Genomic DNA, 24,069 nt, shown 5'->3' on the forward strand with positions numbered 1-24,069 from the left:
GAGAAACATGAGCCTGATGTGTCCTAGCGATTTCTTCAATGTTTGGGCATATATTTGAAAGGCAAACTCTCATTTCCTATTCAATACATGGAGGAATTCCCTTTTTACTCTTAATTGTGTTGAGTGCAGAAAACCCCCACTATACATGTCATCTTAGCTTTACACCAAACAAAGGATAGAAGAAACTTGCCTCCAGTCTTTCTGGGGAACATGGGGGGTAGTGTCAACAATCTAGCACCACAGCTTAACAGCCTTTTACAACCTAATCAGGCAAGTGAGGTGAGGGGTTGGGCAGACTGTCAGCTTACAGCCTATTGCCCACACCTCTGTCCCCCAAAAATCTAAACTCCAAAACCCCTGTTGGTTTTTTGGTCCCCAACAGGCACATATTTCTCTGGAATACCATAGGGCGCACCTGGAAATCTTCTAGGGCGCACACTTTGAGAACTGCCCTAGGGTCTCAGCTCTTAGTCTTGCTCATGCGCTCCCCTGCCTGGCACCCTGCGCCTACCTTCTGTCCCTTCAAGTCCTTCGGATCTTCCCCCACCCCTCCGGCTCTCAGGCTCTGAGGCAACATTTTTGAACTTCTGGTGAGCCAGAAGCCAAAGAGCCAGGCTCTAACCTGTAGCTTCCCTCCCACTCACTTCCCACACGGCTCAAGTTAATGATCCAGTAAGTTCTCTGAGCATCACCTCTTAATGAGGACAAAGAGGTTTGTCTCCTACTGCCTTGCACGTTTGCAGGAACAGCAGTAAAGGCTGCTTTGCAAACCAAAAGTTCTGACGAGTTCATCTGCCTCAACTACAACATGTCTACTGAAACACCTGGTCTTGAATTTGACACCACCATCTACTGTGATCCATACAATGGGGTGACGGTAGCCCCCTTTCAGGGTTACTGTGAGAGGCACATAAAGAGTGCTCAGCACAGGGCCCTTCACTGACAAATGCTGCATAAACAGGCACACAAATAAAAAGGATGATAATAATGTCATTGCGCTCCAAAAGAAGTAGCGTCAGCATAAAGTGAGCTCTGACACGTTCCAGGCCCCCAGGATGTCACCCTGTGCATCAGCCAGAAGTCTCTCCGTCTGGACCAATCTGGAAGCTGTGCTACCCTAGCCCAGGCACTGAAAGGGGACCCTGGAGTCCCTCTTACAAAGCCCCCCCCATTATGGTCAAATGAGAAACATCACAATTATGTAAATAATGCAAGATACTTTTAAAAAGATTCAGGGAAACACACCAAAATGCAAGGAGGGATTTCTTTAGATTGTAAATTTATGGCAAATTTATGGCTGGTTTTATACTTCTTTGCAGTGACTTGTGCCCTGGCCAGGTAGTTCAGTTGGTTAGAGCGTTGTCCCACTGCACCAAGGCAGTGGGTTCAATCCTTGGTCAGGGGACATATAAGAATCAATCAGTGCGGCCCTGGCTGGTTGGCTCAGCGGTAGAGCGTCGGCCTGGCATGCGGGGGACCCGGGTTCGATTCCAGGCCAGGGCACATAGGAGAGGCGCCCATTTGCTTCTCCACTCCCCTCCTCCTTCCTCTCTGTCTCTCTCTTCCCCTCCCGCAGCCAAGGCTCCACTGGAGCAAAGATGGCCCGGGCGCTGGGGATGGCTCCTTGGCCTCTGCCCCAGGCGCTGAAGTGGTCGTGGCAGAGCGACGCCCCGGAGGGGCAGAGCATCGCCCCCTAGTGGGCAGAGCGTCGCCCCTGGTGGGCATGCCGGGTGGATCCTGGTCGGGCACATGTGGGAGTCTGTCTGTCTCCCCCCATTTCCAGCTTCAGAAAAATAAAAAAAAAAAAAAAAAAGAATCAATCAGTGAATGAATAAATAAATAAGTGGAACAAGAAATCAATGTTTCTGTATCTCTCTCCCTCTTCCTCTCTCTCTTCCTCCCCCCCTTTAAAATCAATAATAAATAAAAGTAATTCTTATAAGAGCAGGCATTGCTTTATTGCTAAAAAAAAAAAAGTCGTCTCAAAAAAAGTCAAAAAAAGTTTGAATATGTTTAAATACATAGTATAATGTTAAAATTTTTGAAAAACCAATTCTATATACACACACATATAGGAACAGAGCTCTCCCAGCACCTAGCAGGTAACCAGCTCTCATACTTGGTCATCAGGGGCTCAGGCTGAAAATCCCCTTCCTTCTGCCCCCCGAGTTGAAAGCCTTGTGCTTCAGAGTTCCTGTCGCCGCAGGCTGATAAACCACCATCTTCAGGGGAAGTCCAAGCCAACACATGCTTCGTGAAATGCACTCGCGCCAACCACAACAGGTCCACAGAGAACACACGGAGCCCAGGGGTCTCCAGCCGCTCCACCAAACTCCTCAAGGAAGCAGGTGAGCCATCTGTGTAGGAACTGTATGGGACCCCAGGAAACCAGCTCTTGGGGCGATCAGCTCATGGAAAACTCTAGAGAGCACAGTTTGTAGAACACAATGCAGAAAAGTTGAAAGAATCACACAGGGACCACACACACCACACACACACACACACACACACACACACCACACCACCCTAATTCTATCACTGTTAATATCAACCAATCCAATAATCCATCTTACTTTTGATGCATTTCAAAGTAAGCTGCAGGCCCTGGCCGGTTGGCTCAGCGGTAGAGCGTCGGCCTGGTGTGCGGGGGACCCGGGTTCGATTCCCGGCCAGGGCACATAGGAGAAGCGCTCATTTGCTTCTCCACCCCCACCCCCCACCCCCTCCTTCCTCTCTGTCTCTCTCTTCCCCTCCTGCAGCCAAGGCTCCATTGGAGCAAAGATGGCCCGGGCGCTGGGGATGGCTCCTTGGCCTCTGCCCCAGGCGCTGGAGTGGCTCTGGTCACGGCAGAGCAACGCCCCGGAGGGGCAGAGCATCGCCCCCTGGTGGGCAGAGTGTCGCCCCTGGTGGGCGTGCCGGGTGGATCCCGGTTGGGCGCATGCGGGAGTCTGTCTGACTGTCTCTCCCCGTTTCCAGCTTCAGAAAAATACAAAAAAAACAAAACAAAACAAAACAAAAAACTAGAGTTCACTATTTCCTTACCATTATTTTTCTCAAGATAAAGTTCACAAATAGTCAAATACACAAATGATAAGTCTACCAACCAATGGGTTTTGGCAAATGCCTCCTGTAACACAAACTCAAGTCAAGACAGAGAGCATTCCCAACACCGCAGAAAGTTCCAAGGCCCTTCCCTTCCACCTTCTCTTTAATCACTATGAAAGGCCGGTGTGTATGTGGGTGCACGTGTGTGTGCGAGTGTGGTGTGTGCATGCATGTAGGCTGAGACTACTGGGAGCCGGTATTTCTGTACCGAGCAAGCAGTGAAGTTCATAGAGTGCCCCCATCGCTATGAAATGGAAAATGTCAAGGAATTCAGAGGCATCAGCGTTTCTTTTTCTCTAAGAATTTCATCTACAACGTAGGCTGCTCTTAAGTCGGGAAGCCCTCAGTTCTGCACAGGCTGGGAGCTGTGACAGTCCGCAGGGAAGCTGAGGTGAAGACGGCGGGGTCCTGTCGTGGCCACTCCCCTGCAGGGCTCTTTCAGCAGGCCCACCCGTCTAGAGACCAGAGGAGACGGCAGCGGCTGCTGGGACACGGAAGACTGGTCACTGAAGCAGGCTGGGCCTGGTGGGGCCTCTGGGGTGTCCGATGTCTGGGAGCGTGGGGACGTGAAAGCGATGGCCTTGGCGTGTGTGCCACTGGAGAGGCACCTGCCGTGCTGCGGCAGGTCCCAGGTCTCCTGGGCATCTGCGTGCCTCCGCTAGCAAACTGCACCTGCAGGACGGGGGCCACACCTGGGCTGTGGCCTGGGCAAGTGTTCAGTGAAGAGCTGTTGAGCTGAATCACTTCCTATGTAGCTCCACACGCAGCCGTCCTCTCCCGTCCCCACCCCGTACCTGGGGTTCTCATGGCCACCCCCCCCCCAAGGTAAGTACCTTTTACAGAGATTCAGTCTTATTCATCTCTGAACGCCCCAGCCACTGACAAAGTGCACTTAGTATGCCCTCATCAAAAAGGTAAAAACAGAAACCCACTACACGGCCATCTGCACGATTCAAATGCAATGGTGGGCCTGACCAGGCGGTGGTGCAGTGGATAGAGCGTTGGACTGGGATGCGGAAGGACCCAGGTTTGAGACCCCAAGGTCGCCAGCTTGAGCGCAGGCTCATCTGGTTTGAGCAAAGCTCACCAACTTGGTTGGACCCAAGGTCGCTGGCTTGAGCAAGGGGTTACTCGGTCTGCTGAAGGCCCATGGTTAAAGCACATACGAGAAAGCAATCAATGAACAACTAAGGTGTCGCAAGGAAAAACTGATGATTGATGCTTCTCATCTCTCTCCCTTCCTGTCTGTCTGTCCCTGTCTATCCCTCTCTCTGACTCTCTGTCCCTGTAAAAAACAAAACAAAAAAAAATCCAAATGCAATGGTGGGGGAGAATGCTCCTGAAAAATATCAAATACCAAGCAATGGCGTGGTGTTAATTATTCTATTTGGTGGTCCCGAGGTCTACTACTTCCAGCCCACCCGGTCCCAAGTGCCCTGGTTGACCTGACTCTGAACCTGGACACCAAACAACAAGCCTGGTTTGTCCGAGAGCGACCGAAACACGCTCAAAGCAAGCAGACCAGACGGAACGTCAGAGCAGCATGATTCTAAGTGCTCACCAACAGGAACAAAACCACCCCAGAGCAACACCACTTCCTCCCTGATCACCGTGGCCTTTTCCCCGAACCCCCGGTACAAACGATACTGCAAAGAGCAGAGGAGCCTGGGGTCAAGGGCATGGTTTACAGGTGACCGCAGGAAGAGGACCAGCCCTCGAGACGGCTCAGCCAGGAGGAAGGCCGACAGGAAAGGCTCGTGAGTCCGTGGGATGCTGTCGACTCACAACGAAGATGTGAACTCATCTTGTCTGGGTTCGGGGAATAAGATCAGAGCGGCTGCCTCACTCCTGCTCACAAAGCAAGCGGCAGGATGAACAGTGTCTTCACGCGGACACGGACACCGCCACGCCTCCCGGGCTTCCTGCTCCTCTCTCTCGACTTCAGGCCTCGCTCCCCTCCCTGCAGCCAGCGGAGAGACCCTGTCTTCTGGCTTCCTCTCCATCCGAGGGCTGTGACCTACTGACTTCAACCTCACCCCCCATCTCCTGGTCCCTCGATCGGCCCTTCGGGCTGCTGATGTCCTTTCTCACCAGGCCGACGACCTCCCACAGACACAAAGCAAGGAAGGACCACCAGTCACAGAGTGAGGAAGGTCCCATAAGAAGCCACGTAAGTAGGAAACTATTTTGTCCTTGCAGTCTGTGGTAAATGGACAGAAAAGAACCGTGTGGGCGGGAAATAGATTCATTCCTCCTTCAGTAGGGAAAAAAAATCAAAGTCAGTTTCATGTTCTAGGAAATAATGCACCTACCAGACTCCTGGCTGGGAATTTTCTTCCAGAAAAGGAGCTGCAGCCAACACCCCTTTCTGAAACTCAAGTTCTAGAAGGACAGATGCTATAAGCTGCTGAAGGTCAGACTGCTGGGAGGGTCAAGAAAAAGAACTCTTTTTTTTATTTTTTTTGTATTTTTCTGAAGCTGGAAACGGGAGAGACGGTCAGACAGACTCCCGCATGCGCCCAACCAGGATCCACCCGGCACGCCCACCAGGGGGCGATGCTCTGCCCCTCCGGGGCGTCGCTCTGTTGCGACCAGAGCCACTCTAGCACCTGGGGCAGAGGCCAAGGAGCCATCCCCAGCGCCCGGGCCATCTTTGTTCCAATGGAGCCTCGGCTGCGGGAGGAGGGGAAGAGAGAGACAGAGAGGAAGGAGAGGGGGAGAGGTGGAGAAACAGATGGGCACTTCTCCAGGGCCCTTTTTTTTTTTTTTTTTTACCTGTGTGCTTTCAGTCAGCATGATTATTTTGGGATTCACCTATGTTACCGCATGTACCAAGAGTTTGTTCTTTTTCACTGCCGAGTAGTACTCCATTGTAAGGTGGGACCACAACTGCTTTATCTACCTACCTGCTGGTGGGCATCTGGACTGTTTCCAGTCTGGGGCTGTTACAAACAAAGCTGCTTGTGAACAAGCATCTGCGTGGACACATTTCCTTTCTCCTGGGTAAAGCCCTGGGACTGCAACAGCTGGGTCTTAGGGTGGGTGTACATTGAACTTAAGAAACAGCCAGTTTCCCAAAGAAGTTCTACCATCTTCCAGTCCCAGCAGCAGTTCATCAGAGTTCCTATCTGTCCACATCCTTGCCAACACTTGGGACGACAGTCTTCGAACTTTTACTCATTCTCTAGTAGGTACATAGCGGCATCTCTATAGTTTCTCTCCAGTGACGAATGATCCCTATCTTCTTCAGTGAGGTGTCTGTTCACATTTTTCCCCCTTCTTTTCCTTTGCTGAGTTATGGGAATTTCTAATCTATTTGGGATACAAGTCCTTTATCAAATACAGGTTTTATAAAGATTTGCCGGAGTCCCATGAACTCCAGCTGCCTTAAGTCTCCCCGGACTCACAGTTGCATTTCAACGCAAGAGTCTGCTGGGCTCTGCCTCCCTCTTCCCCGCTGTGTGCTACCGCCTGGAGACCCCTGGGCAGTGTGCCCCAGGGGCAGTGAGACTCCATTCCAGTAGTACACCCCCCCCCAGTAAACCCCCACCCTCCGGCATTGAGCCCCCTGGGCAGTGTGCCCCACGGGCAGTGAGACTCCCTTCCAGTAGTAGCCCCCCCAGTAAACCCCCACCCTCCAGCATTGAGCCCCCTGGGCAGTGTGCCCCAGGGGCAGTGAGACTCCCTTCCAGTAGTACCCCCCCCCAGCAAACCCCCACCCTCCAGCACTGAGCCCCCTGGGCAGTGAGCTGTAGCAGTCACAGGGCTCACCAGTCCCTCACATGTCACTGTCCTTCACTGCCTGCCTGATGTCCGGTATCTTGAAAACCCCTGGTTCACATCTTTTATCTGGGTTGGTTTTTTGTTTTTGTTTTTTGCTTTATTTGTTTGTGACTTTTTCGTTTCAGGAAGGAGGTCAACCCAGTCCCTGTCACTCTATCTTCAAATAGGAATTATTAAACATCGTTATGTGCCAAGCACAGGGCTACATAATTTATAGGTGTTTCGTCATTTAATAACAATCCTATAAAAGAGGAAGTGTCACCATTTTACAGATGAAGAAACCGACATTCAAAGATTAAAAAGAAGGCCCACAGTCGGGCTGCCTCTACGCCGCGCCCACCCCTCTGCATGTGTAACGGGCTGCAGGAGTAAGGGGGAAAAGAAGGCCCAAGGGGTTCGAAACTTAACGTTTCCACATTTTCAGGCACCAACAAATCCACACACAGCAGCTCCCTGGAGGGAGCAGAGCCCTTTCTTGGCAGTAGCCTGCGAAGGAGGCCACGCCCACCCTCCTCGGACCAGAGGTTGTGGCCTGGGGGTCCTGGGCACGGAGGGTCCCAGCAGAAAGTACGCGTGTGCCCGGGGTCTCTGCCTCCCAGGATTACCTGGGGAGCTTGGGAAATGGGGTGAGTTTTTTGGTTTTTGTTTTTTACAAGGACAGAGAGAGTCAGAGAGAGGGATAGACAGGGACAGACAGACAGGAACGGAGAGAGATGAGAAGCATCAATCATCATTTTTTCGTTTTGACACCTTAGTTGTTCATTGATTGCTTTCTCATATTTCCCTTGACCGCGGGCCTTCAGCAGACCGAGTAACCCCTTGCTCGAGCCAGCAACCTTGGGTCCAAGCTGGTGAGCTTTTGCTCAAGCCAGATGAGCCCGTGCTCAAGCTGGCTACCTCGGGGTCTCAAACCTGGGTCTTTCCACATCCCAGTCTGAAGCTCTATCCACTGCGCCACCGCCTGGTCAGGCTGGGGTGAGTTTTTGAAAGATCACCACTAGTCAACAGATTGGGGTAGGAACTCTTCTCTGTTTATTCCCTCCTGGCATTTTAAAAAGTAGTACTTTTTTTTTTCTTTTCTGAAATTAGAAGCTGGGAGGCAGTCAGACAGACTTTGGCATGTGCCTGACTGGACTCCACATGGCATGCCTACCAGGGGGCGATGCTCTGCCCATCTGGGGCATTGCTTCTTTGTGGCACGAGCCATTCTAGCACCTGAGGTGGAGGCCATGTAGCCATCCTCAGCGCCTGGGCAAACTTTGCTCCAATAGAGCCTTGGCTGCAGGAGGGGAAGAGAGAGACAGAGAGGAAGCAGAGGGGGAGGGGTGGAGAAGCAGATGGGCGCTTCTCCTGTGTGCCCTGGTCGGGAATTGAACCCTGGACTTCCACAAGCAGGGCCAACGCTCTACCATTGAGCCAACCAGCCAGGGCCAGTAGAATTTACTTTTTAAAGCAGTTTTAGGGTCACAGCAAAATAAAGCGGAAGGCACATCCTCCCCCATTCCCAACAGAGTGGTGCCTTTGTTAGGACCGATGAACCTGCCCTGACACATCACTGTCACCCAGAGTCCACAGTTTACATGAGGGTTCACACGTGGTACATTCCATGGGTCTGGACGCATGTATGAGGATAGGGAACTACCAGTATCATGTCCTGTAGAGTATTTTCCCTGCCCTGAAAACCCTCTGTGCTCCGCCTACCCCTCCAAACTCCCCTCTAACATCTGGCACCCGCAGTTCTGGCATTCCCAGAGTGTCACGCAGCTGGAATCACACAGTGCATGTGGCCTTTCCAGAGTGGCTCCTTTCACTCGGTCATATGCACTGAAGGTTCCTCCACGTCTTCTCATGTCTTGATAGCTCATTTCTCTGTAGCGCTGAGTAAGACTCCACTGTCTGGGTGTCCCACAGTTTATTTATGCATTCACCTACTGAAGATGACCTCTTGGTTGCTTCCAGGTTGTGGTAACTGTGAACACAGCTGCTATAAATATCCATGTGCGGACAAACATGAAGGAGCACGATTGGCAGACTGTATGGGGAGCATATGTTCTATAAGAAACCGTCAGCCTGACCTGTGGTGGCACAGTGGATAAAGCATCGATCTGGAAATACTGAGGTCGCTAGTTTGAATCCCTGGGCTTGCCTGGTCAAGGCACATATGGGAGTTGATGCTTCCTGCTCCTCCCCCCTCCTCTCTCTCTCTCTCTCTCTCCTCTCTAAAATGAATAAATAAAAAAATATTATAAAAAAAAAGAAAAGAAAGAAACCGTCAAACTGTGGCAGCAAAGTGGCTGTATGGTTTTGTTTTTTTTGTTTTTTTTGTTTTTTTTTTTACAGAGACAGAGAGAGTCAGAGAGGGATAGATAGGGACAGACAGACAGGAACGGAGAGAGATAAGAAGTATCAATCAGCCTGACCAGGTGGTGGCACAGTGGATAGAACGTCAGACTAGGATGCAGAGGACCCAGGTTCGAGACCCCGAGGTCGCCAGCTTGAGCGCGGGCTCATCTGGTTTGAGAAAAGCTCACCAGCTTGAACCCAAGGTCGCTGGCTCCAGTTTCAAGGTGTTACTCGGTCTGCTGAAGGCCCACGGTCAAGGCATGTATGAGAAATCAGTCAATGAACAACTAAGGTGTTGCAACGCGCAATGAAAAACTAGTGATCGATGCTTCTCATCTCTCTCCGCTCCTGTCTGTCTGTCCCTGTCTATCCCTCTCTCTGACTCACTCTCTGTCTCTGTAAAAAATAAATAAAATAAAAAAAAAAAGAAGTATCAATCATCAGTTTTTCGTTGTAGCACCTTAGTTGTTCATTGATTGCTTTCTCATATGTGCCTTGACTGTGGGCCTTCAGCAGACCGAGTGACCCCTTCCTTGCTCAAGCCAGCAACCTTGGGTCCAAGCTGGTGAGCTTTTGCTCAAACCAGATGAGCCCGCGCTCAAGCTGGCGACCTCGGGGTCTCGAACCTGGGTCCTCCACATCCCAGTCCAACGCTCTATCCACTGCGCCACCGCCTGGTCAGGCTGTATGGGGTTTTTAAAAATCATAATATTCCCACAGGAAAGGTCAAGGATGAGGGACAGCTTCCCGTTTTAAAAGATGTACAACGGAGGCAGGAGCCCCCAGGGAAGGTCGGAGCCCCTTGCCCACCGCTCTCTTGCGGCTTGTGGTGTTCCGCCAGGTAGAGCTAGTAGCACACGTCTCCTCCCATCAATTTGAGAGTGAGCTTGCTGAGCTCAGGCTGGGCCTGGCTGCACGTATGGCTGTGTCCCCACAGACAGAAAGAAATCAGAGTGCCTCACACACAGCAGGTGCCAAATAAGCACTGAACGCACTCAAAAGCCAGAGCAGGGCGAGGGAGAGCTTCTCAGCTCAGGAAAAGGTAAGAGAAGGCGCAGCCACAGGAAGGCCAGAGGCATGTGCACAACTGTGGGGTGAGTCATGTGACAGCACTGAGCCAGCTGGGCTGGAGGGGGCGGGGCTGGATGTAAGGAAACTCCAGAGGGGCCCAGGGACCCAGGAGGGGATGGGAAGTGACTCTGATCCAGGGGGGGCGGGGGTGACGGAGAGGAAGCGCAGAAGAGAGACACTGCACATTTCGGGCGGAAGGCAGGGCTTCAGAGCAGCTGCAGGGCCCTGGCCCGCGTAGCTCCACTGTTAGAACGTTGTCCCCGTATGCCAAAGCCGTGGGTTCAATCCCCAGTCAGGGCACATACAAGAATCAACCAGTCAATGCATAAATAAGTGGAACAACAAATTCATGTTTCTCTCTCTCTCTCTCAAAATCAATCAATCAATCAATAAAAAGGGGCTGCAGAGAGTCCAGGAGGGCAAGGCTTTCTCCTAAGATGCTCTGAGACTCTTACCAACAGATGTGACCCAGACCTGCGGGGCTGCCCCCAGGGGAAGATGGGGACCCTGGACTCGCCCCTCCCAGGTGGAGGCTACCACTGGGCAGCCGTCCAGAGCCTCACACACACTTCATGTGATAGAAAAAATCCGGGCACCAACGGCAAACACTAACGCTATGACTTTCTGAGACGTAACATCCTCTAAGAGGACAGAGCAACGAAACAGGCCTTCCTAAAAGCTCTTCAAGGTAGGAACGTTCACTCCTAAGGGAATGTGACGTTTTATTGTTTCTGTTGTCATCGCCACCGCCATTATTGTGGCAGCTCCATAAGGACAGCACTGGTGAAGTACAGCCGAGCTGGCCAGACTGTGTGCAGCAGTGGTTGTGAAGCTGCTTAACGGGGGAGAAAGTTTTCTCAACTCTACCTAACAGGCAAAAGGAAGACCGCACTTTGATTTGGGTGGGACAGAGACCACCCGCCTTGTGGAACGTCCCGGTCCCCAACACTGGTTCCAGGAGGATTACTTGAGGACCGATGACACAGTGAAACGGATTGAATGCAGCCCCCGCCCAGCCGGGCCTGGGCGCAGTTCCCTAGGAAATAAGTTATCTCAAATTGGTATTACCCAGAGCCAAAACTTCACTTGGGTGCAGGGCCCCGGCACCTTCCCACTGCCCTGCAAAGGCAGGGTGCACACACAGGGCCAGCAGAGCAGCCTTCACGGGAGGAGCGGCGGTGGCCGAGTTCTGCCTCCTGCCTGTGGACAGTGGACAGCGGGCTGCGACCCTGCAGCCCTCCTTCACCTGACCGCCCCGCCAGCCTGGCCGATGCCCGAGTCATCTTCTGAGCATCTTCTGTTGTTACAAGGACTGAAATAGGCTCCATCAGCTGGGCAGCGGGTGTAGTCCCGAGCCCCAGCTCACACGGTATGCCCCATCCAGTGTCCGCTCCCCTCTCAGGGAGGAAGGGAGCCCTCCTGAAGCTGCCCCTCCCTTCACCGGACATCTAGGGGCAGCCTCTTTAGCTCTGCACGGATGCCCACACTTTACAGGGGGTCACACAGCTGTCAACCACCTACTGTGTTGAAAGGGGGTTGAGGCAGCAGTCAGGATGTCCAGTCGGTGTTTGGGGGTGGGCTGGGAGGGGGCAGGGCTGCCTGGAACACAGCTGAATGAACTGTTCCAGATACAAGTTGACCAAGGCTTGTTCTCAGCTGAGGGTTGCAGCTTCTGGACAGCTCTGGGAGTCAACAGGTTCCGGAAGAGTAGCCAAGAGCTTGGGGAGAGCCGGACCAGGGACCCCAGCAATGGTCTTCCCCCCGACCACACTATAAGCTCGCGTGTACGCGCGCACACACACACACACACACCCGGAGGCACTGGGTGCTGGGCTCCTGCCTCTCATACAGATGGCCATCTCTCAAGGCTGGCTATGGGAATCAGTGGTGATGCCCCCATGACCATGGGCATGACCATGGGTTTCAGTTTTGGGGCGGGGCCAAACCACCTCAGCTTGATAATCAGGTGTAGCCAAGGTTGAGAACCCTGGATGTAGATAACACAACAACGAACCATACCCTACCTGGCACCCCGGGTCTCCCTGCCTCTGCCCTCTCTCCCATGCGCCCTGTGGCTCCCAAGTCAAGGGATGAACTCTCAGCACGCCACAAAGGAAGTATTTAAGGCCATTCTATCTCCGGGGTCATTGCGCCAGTCTGCTATCTTCGCTCTGAAAGCTGCTCAAAACCAACCACGACCTCTCTTCACGGCAGTGGGAAAGGAAGTTCCAGTCGCGATTTCCCAACCAGAGCAAACCGAGCTAGCCTCACAGCCCGGGCACGCCTCATTCCCTGCCCTCCGCTCTCCTCTCTGGAGGAAGAAGAAAGTTCAAGGTCTCCCCCAGCAAGGCCTGCACCCCCTGCAGCTCCTGCAGTTTCGGGGCTCACCCTCTCTGCCCTTCCCCTCACTTCCGGTCTCCCCGGACAGGGGCCGGTTTGCTTTCTCAGCTCCGGTCTGAAATGGGAATGGCCACTCCGCTCCGCTCAGGAAGAGTGTGCCACCTTGCCCGGGGTCGGACGCAAAGGAGGGGACGCCACTTGTCCCTGGTCCCCTGGCAAAGACAAGAAACAATGATAATGGCGGTCATGAAGGGTGCAGAGAAAAGGGCAATCTGTTAGTAGAAGAATAAATACAACAACCTTTCAGGAAAGCAGTGCGGCACAATGTAGCAAAAGCCTTCGAATACCTTCGCACCACCTGACGCGGTGGGCTGACAAACCTCGCCGGCAGTAGCACTACAGAAAGTCCTCATTATTCACCGGAGTCACCTCCTATCAAGTCACTGCAAACGCAGAGCTAGCGCGTATTGAACCACTGCTCCTAGAGGAAACTCCCGCGGGCCTCTGGCCACATTTTCAACAGCCAATCAATACATAACGTTGTTTTATCTGTGTTTGTTTAAGACACCTTATTTAGTATATACTGTTGGCTCACTGACATTGAACTCGCGCCAACAGCACTCTGACTCACGCCTGAACAAAGCTTATGTAATGCCCCTATTTTTCTCCAGGAGACACATCAGAACCTTCTCACGTTTAAGAACATTGGGCAACAACACTTCAGCACCGCTCTTGGGGGCCATTTAAAACAGAGAAATCATCACAAAGAGCACAGAACTGAAAAAAGAAAAAAAAAACCCACGGCACCAGATAGACCACAAAGAGGACACTTGTTTACAGGACGGGAGCTGAAACCCCACCAAACCTCAGCCAGAACATCTGCAGGTGACTCAAATTTCTCACTGCTCTGCGCATGTCCCCAAATGATCATCACAGAGCTGACTTTTTTTTTTTTTTTTTACAGAGACAGAGAGAGAGAGTCAGAGAGAGGGACAGATAGGAACAGAGAGAGATGAAAAGCATCAAACATTAGTTTTTCATTGCGACACCTTAGTTGTTCATTGATTGCTTTCTCATATGTGCCTTGACTGTGGGGCTACAGCAGACTGAGTAACCCCTTGCTCAAGCCAGCAACCTTGGGTCCAAGCTGGTGAAACTTACTCAAACCAGATGAGCCCGCGCTCAAGCTGGCGACCTCGGGGTCTTGAACCTGGGTCCTCCGCGTCCCAGTCCAATGCTCTATCCACTGCGCCACCGCCCGGTCAGGCCAGAGCTGACTTTTGATCTGGAGGTTACAAATAAATTTTAGCAAGTAGGCAGATTCGCTAAATGGAATCTGAATAATAATCAGGGCCCATGCTACAGGAGTGCTGCACAAACCCACTTGTGTTACAAGTTGTCTGGGGTGGCCGCTGACTGGGAAGAGGTGAGAGGGAACTTTCTGGGGCCGAGACTTTTGATACTTTGATAGGAGCATGGGTTACACGGGTGCATGCATCTGTCAAAACTTATGGAACTAAACATTTCACTATATGGAAATGGAAGTTTAAAAAATAAAAAACACACAGGCACAAATTCCTTAACACTCCTTCCACTGAGAGGTGAGGGTCCACAGCCTCTCCCCTGCACAGGGGAGGGCAGGGGACGGTCAGAAGGAGCCCCACGTGACCAGTGCAGAGATGAGAAGCCCGCAGTGTGCAGACAGGCTGGGGCCCAGTCTCCCCGCCCCTCATCCTGGGCCCCCCTGGGCCCCCAGCTGAGCCCTCGGCAGGGCTCCCCCACCCCACACTCCCACGCCCACTGTCAGGTGTGGTAACCCCGAGAGGTGGTAGCTACAGGCAGGCCACAGGCAGAGGAGGGGCCACCGGTTCTAAAACTGACCTCAGTGGCGGGCCAACAAAGGGCCTCTGTGTCAGCCCCGCCACCTGAGAGGACGGTCACAACTGCATCAAAACAGGCCCCAGACAATGGGGTCTTTGGAAGCTGCCCGGAAAGCCACCCCAACTTGGCGAGATTGAGAGAGAGAGAGAGAGAGAGAGAGAGAGACACCACATACACACACACACACACACACACACACCCATGCCCGGCAAGACCTCCAGAGCCTAGCCAGCGGCACAGGGTGTGGGCGGGGCCAACAGCTGGGCACAGCGGAGCCACATCCCCAAGGGCCCCGCCCACCCCTCTCCACAGGAAACAGCGTTTTTCACTTCTCTAACCGCAGCGAGGGGCTGGGCGATCTCTCTGGACGCCCTGCCTGTACTCGCACAACACAGTGTGTTCTTAAGATTCTGGAAAACTGGCTCAGCTCCATGGCCACCTGCTCGGTCATGTCCCATGCAGATGCCAGGCTAGGGCCCCAGAGCACCTCCTTCCTCCATCTGAGCACATGAGCCTCACTTGGTGGGCTCACTGCAGGGGAACGGGACGGCAATCATGAGATCGGTCTCTTTGTTCGAGTATTTGTGGAGCTGAATAAATCAACTTGGCTTGACGGGACAGGGTGAAGATGCTCTGACATTTTTGAGAAACGGCTCATTGCAAGCGCTTGTACGGAAGCGCTCACCCTACGCCATGCCCTGCGCGGACTGCCACACACAGCACAGCCCCGTCCAACAGAAAAACAAGGCAAGCCGGCTGTGGGTTTACATTTTCAAGTAGCCACGCTTAAAAAGTAAAAACAGGCGAAGCTAATTCTAATAATCTATTTAGTCAGCCCAAGAGATCCAAAGTGTTCTCATTTGTTTAATAAATTTTTATCAATTTTATTTATTTTTTAAAAATTTTTGTTGATTTTAAAGAGAGTAGAGGGCAGAGAGAGAGAGAGAGATGTACTGTTCCACTTATTCATGCGTTCACTGGATGATTCTTGTATGTGCCCTGACCAGGGATCGAACCTGCCACCTTGGTGTATTGAGATGATGCTCTAACCAACTGAGCCCGGCCAGGGTCAAAGTATTCTTGTTTAAACACATAAAGTCAATGTAAAAATATTAATGAGCTATTTATATTTTTTCCCAGGCCAAGTCTTCAAAGTGCAGGCCTATTTCACACTGAGAGCACGTCTCAATTAGGACCGGCCACCTTTTGAAGTGCTTAGTACAGCCTGTGGCTACCGCCTCCCATGCTGGACAGTACAGACATATACCAATTAATTTAGTCTTCACAACAACCATATCCATGTTTTCCTGATGGGGAACCTGAGGCATGAGAATGCTGGGTAAACAGCTCCTCAAACCGTGACTTTTGTTTTTGTTTAATGCAAATGTTTTCTCGGGTTAAAACACGTGAGCCAGCCAGGACATCTCCCTGCTCCCATCCCAACCTCCCCAGGGCTCAGTGGAGCTGGTCCCTGAGCTCCGTGAAGTTTCCACCCAGACAAACCACGGCATTCCAACCTCGTCCAGCCCCTCCAGTCCTCAGTTGCCCAAGGCACTTCTACCCACAAGGGAGAGCTCATCCAAGCAACTGCTGGTCAGGGCCATGGATGAGGAAAGCTAGCCCAGCACGCTGGCAGCCTCCGTAACCCGTGAGTGCGGGAGGTGTGCCCGCTATGGCACTGATACCCTCACTCAAAGCACTGACACTCAGAAGGGAGTCAGGGAATGTCCCTCACCCTCCGCTGGCCAGGGCGTTCGCTCATTCATTCAACAGGGACTTTCTGGGCTTGGGCTATGTGCCAGGCGCTGCCCCGGGCCCTGAAGATACAACAGTGAACAGGATCGACCGTTCACTCCCGTGTGGAGCGCACATTCCACAAGGGGGGGTTCCACACACAGAGGAGGCCCCACCAGTTCTCGTCAGCCCCTTGCATACAGCTGGTGTTCCACAATGGCTGCTGAGGGAACGGGTGATCTGGGCTTGGATGTGATGATGGACAGCGGTGGGTGAAGGGTCTGGGGCAGGACAGCGAGGGTGCAGGTGAGAGCCATGGGGACGCAGTACAAAAGTCAGTGACTCACTAGGGTCCACGCCTACAACTCCAGCTTCAGGACTCCAGAGCACCACCCGCCGGGCGAGACAGGAAACCTCCCGAGTCACGCAGGTGATGTGGCATCAGACTGACATTCCCTTCTCCTCCAGATGTGGTCACATCTCAAGTCGGCAACAGAAAGGGACGTCTCTACGTTTACAGCACCCCCACCCCCACCCCGTGTTCAGCTCCCCCTGCCCGTGTCTGGCCCACCCACCACCAGACATGTCACTCAAGTCCTCGCCCAATAAGCTCCCCTTCAACTCTGATACGCTGTCAGGCCGTGATAGATATCATCAGCACAGGGCATCACGGCCCCCATGGAGCACAAGTTACGGGGAGATTACACTGGTGGCACCCGCTGTGTCTGAGCAAACAGCGGCGCTGTGACCAAAACGCTTCCATTTTTTATTCTGATTGCATAACGTTATCAATACACACCATGACTCATTCACTCAGTGAACACTTCATCAGTCACTCCCTCCTGTAGACCAGGCCCTGTGTTTCATATTGTTGAATCTTAGCACTAATTCAGTGTTTGGTTTTATTTCCTTGTTTTCCTTATTTCTTTTTTTCTTTTTTTTTTTTTTTTTTTTTACAGAGACAGAGAGAGGGATAGATAGGGACAGACAGACAGGAACGGAGAGATGAGAAGCATCAATCATCAGTTTTTTGTTGCAACGCCTTAGTTGTTCATTGATTGCTTTCTCATATGTGCCTTGACCACGGGCCTTCAGCAGACCAAGTAACCCCTTGCTCAAGCCAGAGATCTTGGGTCCACGCTGGTGAGCTTTTGCTCAAACCAGATGAGCCCGCGCTCAAACTGGTGACCTCGGGGTCTCGAACCTGGGTCTTTCTGCATCCCAGTCCGATGCTCTATCCCCTGTGCCACCGCCTGGTCAGGCGTTTTCCTTATTTCTTAAGCGCCTCTTTAGCATATAGCTTAAACATCCCCTCCACCAAAGAATGTAGTTTTGATTCCATGAGCCAGGCCAGTGATGAACAAGTGGGGGAGGACATTTCTGAGTCACCCTGGTTGGGACACCATGAGCTCCCAGAGGGAGCTGACAGACCAACTCAAACATGTGCCTGACATCACCATCCACTCGCCTGCTGCCCAGGGGTGTCCATTCAGACACGGGGTTTTCACGCCCTCACCACCCCAGCCATCTCCACTCTGTTGCTGGCTAATCTTCCCCGTTCAACGGACACGCACGCGCCCCACACCCAGTGTCTGAAGCAGGTCCTGCCTCTCAACACGGTCACCCTCTGCGCCAGGACTCCTCCCAGCCTGCAGCCCTGACCCCCGCAGCACGGGAAAGCGCACAGAATTATAACGACACAAGACACCCACTCCCTAAAGGGTGAGGGACCTGAGGGCAGGAGAGGGAAGCCAGGTGCCCAAGCTGGCACAGCCCGCCACTGGCTCTCCTGGCCGCCAGCACGGTCAAGGTGAAGACAGTTCTGTCAGCAAACGCGCTGGAGCCCAGCCATGGCCGCCGGCCGTGGCGCTGCCCGAAATCCAGCTCTTTCTAAATCCCGTGCCGACCGCATCACCAGGAAGCAACGCGAACGGAGGTGGGCGAGGGGGACAGGACGGGCGACAGTTCAGCAGATACAAGGCTTCCACCCCGTCCCCTGGACGAGTGCCCACTGTCATGTGAGCGAGCAGGGCCACAGTTGGGTTCCGCCCGTGAAAGAAAACCATCAGCTCAGCTGACAGGAGGCCCCAGGGAACAGGGAAGCTGCTGTTGTGGTCAGAGGGGCTTCGGGAATGCTTTATAAACTCAAGACCTCTTCTTTTTTTTTTTTTTTTTTTTTTTAGAGAGGAGAGAGAGAGAGAAAGAGAGAGAGAGAGAGAGAAGGGAGGAGCAGAAAGCATCAACTCCCATATGTGCCTTGACCAAGCAAGCCCAGGGTTTTGAACCAGCGACCTCAGAGTTCCAGGTCGAAGCTTTATCCACTGCGCCACCACAGGTCAGGCAAGACCTCTTCTTTTGAAGAACACTTCGTGCTCAGGGGCCAGCAAGCAGGCCGGTGGGATGGCAGCATCATGGTAGGCTTCCAGAACATTCTATATGCTACAAACGCCATGTGTGCGAGGAAGGAGATAGAGGCCCCTGATACGCTCCCGACAGACTTCCGGTAACCAGGAGTAAGCGGGCCCGGCTCTCCCGGGACACGCGTGCGTGAGTCACAGAACAAGAAGGGCGAGGAAGGAACAGAGCTAAGTCTAAGCGCAGGGCTCTCGAAGCTTAAAAATAACCTGACCACCGATCCCTCAACTATTCCCTTTGGAAGTCTCAAGCAGAAAGTCTCGGCCTTCCAGCATGACCCTGAGATTCTGCATCCAGCTGGCTTCCCTGGGAGGGGACATATGCGAGACAAGCCTGGAGCAGTTATAAACATGTGCTGGCAAGTGCTGCCCGGCAGTGACGCGACCTGGAAACTCGGGAGGCCCGTCTCGTTTAGGGTAAGGTTTCTGTTCAGTTTGCCGGATGGGCTCCGAGCACAGTTCCATCCAACATCTGGGTTCAAGCACCTCCGCACATAGCCTGGGGTGGCCACTGACCAGGGCATCACGGCTGACCCCAAGAACAGTGTGGGCTGGCACCCCCTATACTTGTCCGCAACACTTGGGGGTATCACACAAGTACCCCGAGTGCATGGCCCCCTTGCCCTAACCTGCACCCTTCAGAGGGACATGAGAAGTCAGGGACCTGAGGGTTGTGCGCAGTCAAGGTCACCCTCTATGTGCCTCTGACCTCCAAGGTTCCATCGCTGCCCTGCAAAGGGGGGTTCCTGGCCTGAAGAGGAACCTGGGTTGCCCCCACCCCAGGAGTGGGATCCAGCTCCTCCCGCCAGCTCAGGTGCCCCCCCCCCATGCCCTGACCTAATGTGGCCACAGTCCCCTGAAGTTCCCTTTGTCAGAAAACCACTGTGCTCCCCGGAGCTGAGAGGCAGCCCAGCATGGTGGCCAAGATCTCGGACTCAGCATAGCTCCTTAATAAATGTATTAGGTGGGTTACTTAATTTCTGTGTACCTCAGTTTCCCCACCTATAAAATGGGGATAATGAAATTGGGTTGTTGGGAGGATTAAACATGCTAATGCACTTGATGAGATGATTTGCAAAGCCCAGCACAGACCAACCTTTCAACAGATTTTAGCAAAACTATCTCAGAGCCATAACCCCAGCTAAAAATGCCTTCTCTTTCCCCTTTCACGCCCTAACTGACGCCCCTCCGTTCCTTCAAGATATCCACTGAGCCGCCACTGTGTGGGGTCCTGGCAGTGCCAGGCCCTGTGGCCACTGTCCTGTGTCCAATTGCCCAGACAGAGACCTAGCGCCACTGAGGACATTACAGGAGTCCACAGAGGAGGCCTGGGACATGCCAGCAAAAACAAGGTCAAAGAGCCCCATGGCCGGTGCTCACAGCTGTCCCCCCAGACTGCAGACCAAGTTTCACTGGAATGTGAATCTCAAAAGGCCTTGGCGGGGTTGGGGGCGGAGGGGGGTGTGTCAAACAGTGGCTCCCACATTTGACTGTTTCCTGAAGGAGCTCCCTCGTCCTATCCAATCTCACATTCACCAGACACATTCTGCAGAGCAGACTGGCCTCTATCTCAGAAAACGCTTCTACATCTGGCCGGAGAGCCAAGCACCTCAGCGCTCGATGCATCCTGCATCCCGACAGGCCCCAGGCGCGCTTCGCACCGGGAAGTTTCTGCAGAAAAGCTTAACGCTGATTGTCCTAGGACGCGGGCACGTCAGTGACCCATGGTTCTTGTTTTAATGGCATGCCTCTTCCAGAAAACCTCAAGTGCAAGTGATTATCACTTACAATTACAAATGCAACTAAAAGAAATAATTTGTTGCCTGACCTGTGGTGGCTCAATGGATAAAGCGTTGACCTGGAAATGCTGAGGTCGCCGGTTCGAAACCCTGGGCTTGCCTGGTCAAGGCACATATGGGAGTTGATGCTTCCAGCTCCTCCCCACCTTCTCCCTCTCTGTCTCTCTCCCTTTCTCTCTCCTCTCTAAAATGAATAAATTAAAAAAAAAAAAAAAAGAAATAACTTGTTTATTTAATCCTGTAGAGATGTGGGAGGGGGATAACGCTATTCAGCCCTCTGCCTCTCCAGGCTCTTGCCACAGCGGAAAATGCTGCTGCCCGCCACCTGGTCACTCGGTCAGCTAAAATCCAGGCACTCAAGTGTACCCCAAGTCACAGCCGCTGAGCTTCAGGCTGAGTGGCCAGCTCAGCACAGAGGCAGGGCAGCCTGCCTAGTGTCACACCTGGGCCTGCCGGAGGCTCAGGCCCAGAACCCCTGGCTTCCTCACTCTCAGATGCGTGCCTTGCTTCCGCCGTTCCGTCTCCTGCGTGGGAGTCCTAAATCAACACATGTAAAGAAATCCAACTTTAAAAAAAAAAGATCTCTGGCAAGAATGGCCGTGTCGAAAGGTCAGCTTCATGCGCCGGATTACGAATGGAAAGAGCAGGAGAATGAGATGGATGAAACATTCTTTCCTGGTCACAAAGGGACACAGCAGAAACGCCATCCCAAGGCGGGAGGACCTCAGGGAGCAGCAGCCTGATGGGACCAGGCAGCCACCGTGGGAAACCGATGTCAGGACACGCCAGCGTTGCAGCTGGAGACCCGCTGTCCCGAGGGGGGTGACAGGGGCAAGCAGCACTGTGCTGGCCAGAAGGACGCTGGCTGGGGAAGGGCAAGAACCGGTGTGGGAAAGAACACCCCACGCTCTGGGGCCAGCAAGCAGGCCGGCGTGATGGAAGCCAGTGAGCACAGTGGGCTGGAGCCCGGCCGGAGACTAAAGAGCATGGTAAGAGAACCACGGTGTCCCTGCCAAGTGCCACGACTGAGCCTGACCCTCGAGGGCTCCCCCATGCAGCTCCGGTGCCAACAGCGCGGGGCCCGACCAGGCACCTCGCTGACGTGGCATCAGTGCAGACGAACACTCGGAATGAAGCACAGGCGCTTGACCCTCCTGTCCCCGCTGAACCTCTGAAGGGCAAGCCTGTGGACGAGCTGCAGGTGGGGGGGGTGGAAGGATGAGGGCAAGCCCATCACCTCCGAGGACGTGGAAGACCCCTGGTGCCTGAGCCCTGCCTGCTGACCACACAGGAGCAGCCACGTTACAAGGCGAGCTGAACAGCCCAGTGGGTGGTGATGGTCCGGCCACGCTGACGTTGCCAGTTCCCAGCTATCTGCAGCCCACGCGGCACTCTGACCACGGCCCACTCATCCCCAAACCTGCCAGGAAATGTTTTTAAATTTGCTTAAGGTTGTAGAATTTATTTCACACAATTGCTTAAAAACTCACGTTTGCAATCAGAAGTCACACCTATGGTATCTTTCAAGGGGGGTGGTGACACGGGTAGGAACCTCTTGGGTGCCGGTGACGTTCTGTGTCTGTCTTGGACTGGGTGCAGCTTACATGCATGTGTCCACTTTTGTGAGCACCTACAATATGTGTCTATTATACATTAATAAACACTTAAAAACTTGGCCCTGGACGGTTGGCTCAGCGGTAGAGCATCAGCCAGGTGTGTGCATGTCCGGATTCGATTCCCAGTCAGGGCACACAGGAGAAGTGACCATCTGCTTCTCCACCTCTCCCTCCTTCTCTCTCTCCCCCTCTTCTCCTCCCGCAGCCATGGCTCAACTGGTTTGAAAGCATTGCCCTGGGTGCTGAGAATCACTCCCTGGAGCCTCTGCCTCAGGCACTGAAAATGGCTCAGTTGCGAGCATGGCCCCAGATGGGCAGAACATCAGCCCCAGACAGGGGTTGCCAGGTAGATCCTGGTCGGGATGCATGTGGAGTTCTATCTCCCCTCCTCTCACTTGAAAAAAGAAAAAAAAAAAGTTAAAAAACTTATGCCCTCTGACTTTGAGGGAAGATTACCTGGTCTAATAAACAAAAATGCACATTGGTTACCCAGTTTCTAAAGGACTGGTGTCCCCACATCTCAGGTGTGTGCCTGCAGGGCCAGACAGGCAGAACTGGCATCTTGGGTGTCACTTACAAGCGTTACCCGGAGGATCAGAAATTTACTTGCATGGCAATGGACACCTGGACCCCAGTCCTGGCACAATGTCCCCAGAAGGAATCTGGATGAATTCCCAGGAGACCGCACTTGCTCACGCGGCTGCTCAGACAGGGCTGGAGGGCTGATGACCTTCTGCCCCCTCCTACTTCAGCACTAGGTTTGGGTTTACTGACATGCCTGCTTTCTGGGGGTACACAAGTCAGCCCAGGCTTGCAGGCCCGCATGGTGGCTGAAGCTCTCCTCTGCCCACCCCCCTTCCTTCCCCTTCCTCTGCAGGAAGGGGTCCCAGGAGCACCCCCGAGGAAACCCCCTGCACCCTAAACTGTCTCAGAGTCAGCGTCCTAGGGAACCCAGCCTGGGACAGGTGGTTTATTTGTGTCTTTTCTCCTGGGACAGGGAGGAGAGGCCTGTGTGAGGAAGACAGATGAGCACCACGGAGGAAGAGGCGGGAAAGATTAAACAAAAGGCACAATGTCCTCCTCACTTCCTCCGTGGCGCAAACAGTGGTGTTTAAACAGAAGCCACGCCACACAGCACCGGGAGGCGTCTTCCAAGAGCGAGGCCTCGGAAGGCCAGAAAGCCAGCCAGAGTCTCCTAGCAGCATCAGGTCTGTCCTTAACACTTTCCTTGTGGACAGACAGGCACGAAGCCGCCGCAGAGGAATCCTGGAGAAGGGGGGAGGGGCGCACCACCTCGCTAGGACCACACTGCACCACACCCACAGAGACGGCCACGGACAGCACCAGGAGAGCCTCGGTCACTAGCCGGTCAGTAACTGGAAACTGAGGTGCCCTCACACCTCAGTGTTCTCAAAGGTGGCAGCAGGGATTCACGAGCTTTTCCCACAGTGTCAAATACCCACAGGGACACCTTCTTCGTCCACCCCAGGAACGGGCCTTTGTCACCAACCCAAACTCCTACTCGGCTCTGCCTCTGGCTAGGATTACACTGACTGCTGGCGACAGCTGCCTGACCCTGATTCTCTGGCAAAAGCCCCCTATCTGTAGATATTCTAGTTGGAAGTACAACTTCATCGTTCTTTAACGAATGCAGTGTGTTGGGAAGACAAAATCTTTCCAATAACACCAGATCTAGGGGAGGAAAGGCAACGGTGTGGTGGGCCCCTCGGCCTGTCCAACCTCCTCATACTGCAGACGGCGGGGAGGCCGGGAAGACAGTGGGCACACTCAGGCCCCAGGGCAGGCGCTGGGCCAAGAACTGACTGCCGGATCTCAGAGGACGGACGGCTGGTCACATCGGAGCAAATGGAAGCTCGCTGCCACAGCAGGCACGAGGCAGGCCCTCCCCTCCACGGTGGGCAGTGGGGCCCCTGGCACAAGATCGAAGAAAAGCCACTAGGCAGCACACGAGGGGAACACCAC

The 24,069-nt window shown here is 53.4% G+C and overlaps 1 protein-coding gene across 2 annotated transcripts in view; it reads right to left on the bottom strand.

The window, feature by feature from the left end:
- The window catches only part of LIMD1 (LIM domain containing 1), a 57,073-nt gene that overhangs the window by 27,928 nt on the left and 5,076 nt on the right, over positions 1–24,069 (bottom strand). The gene's annotated exons all lie outside the window — the stretch shown is intronic.

The sequence above is a fragment of the Saccopteryx bilineata genome, chromosome 10 (assembly GCF_036850765.1).
Source record: "Saccopteryx bilineata isolate mSacBil1 chromosome 10, mSacBil1_pri_phased_curated, whole genome shotgun sequence".
Lineage (NCBI taxonomy): Eukaryota > Metazoa > Chordata > Mammalia > Chiroptera > Emballonuridae > Saccopteryx > Saccopteryx bilineata.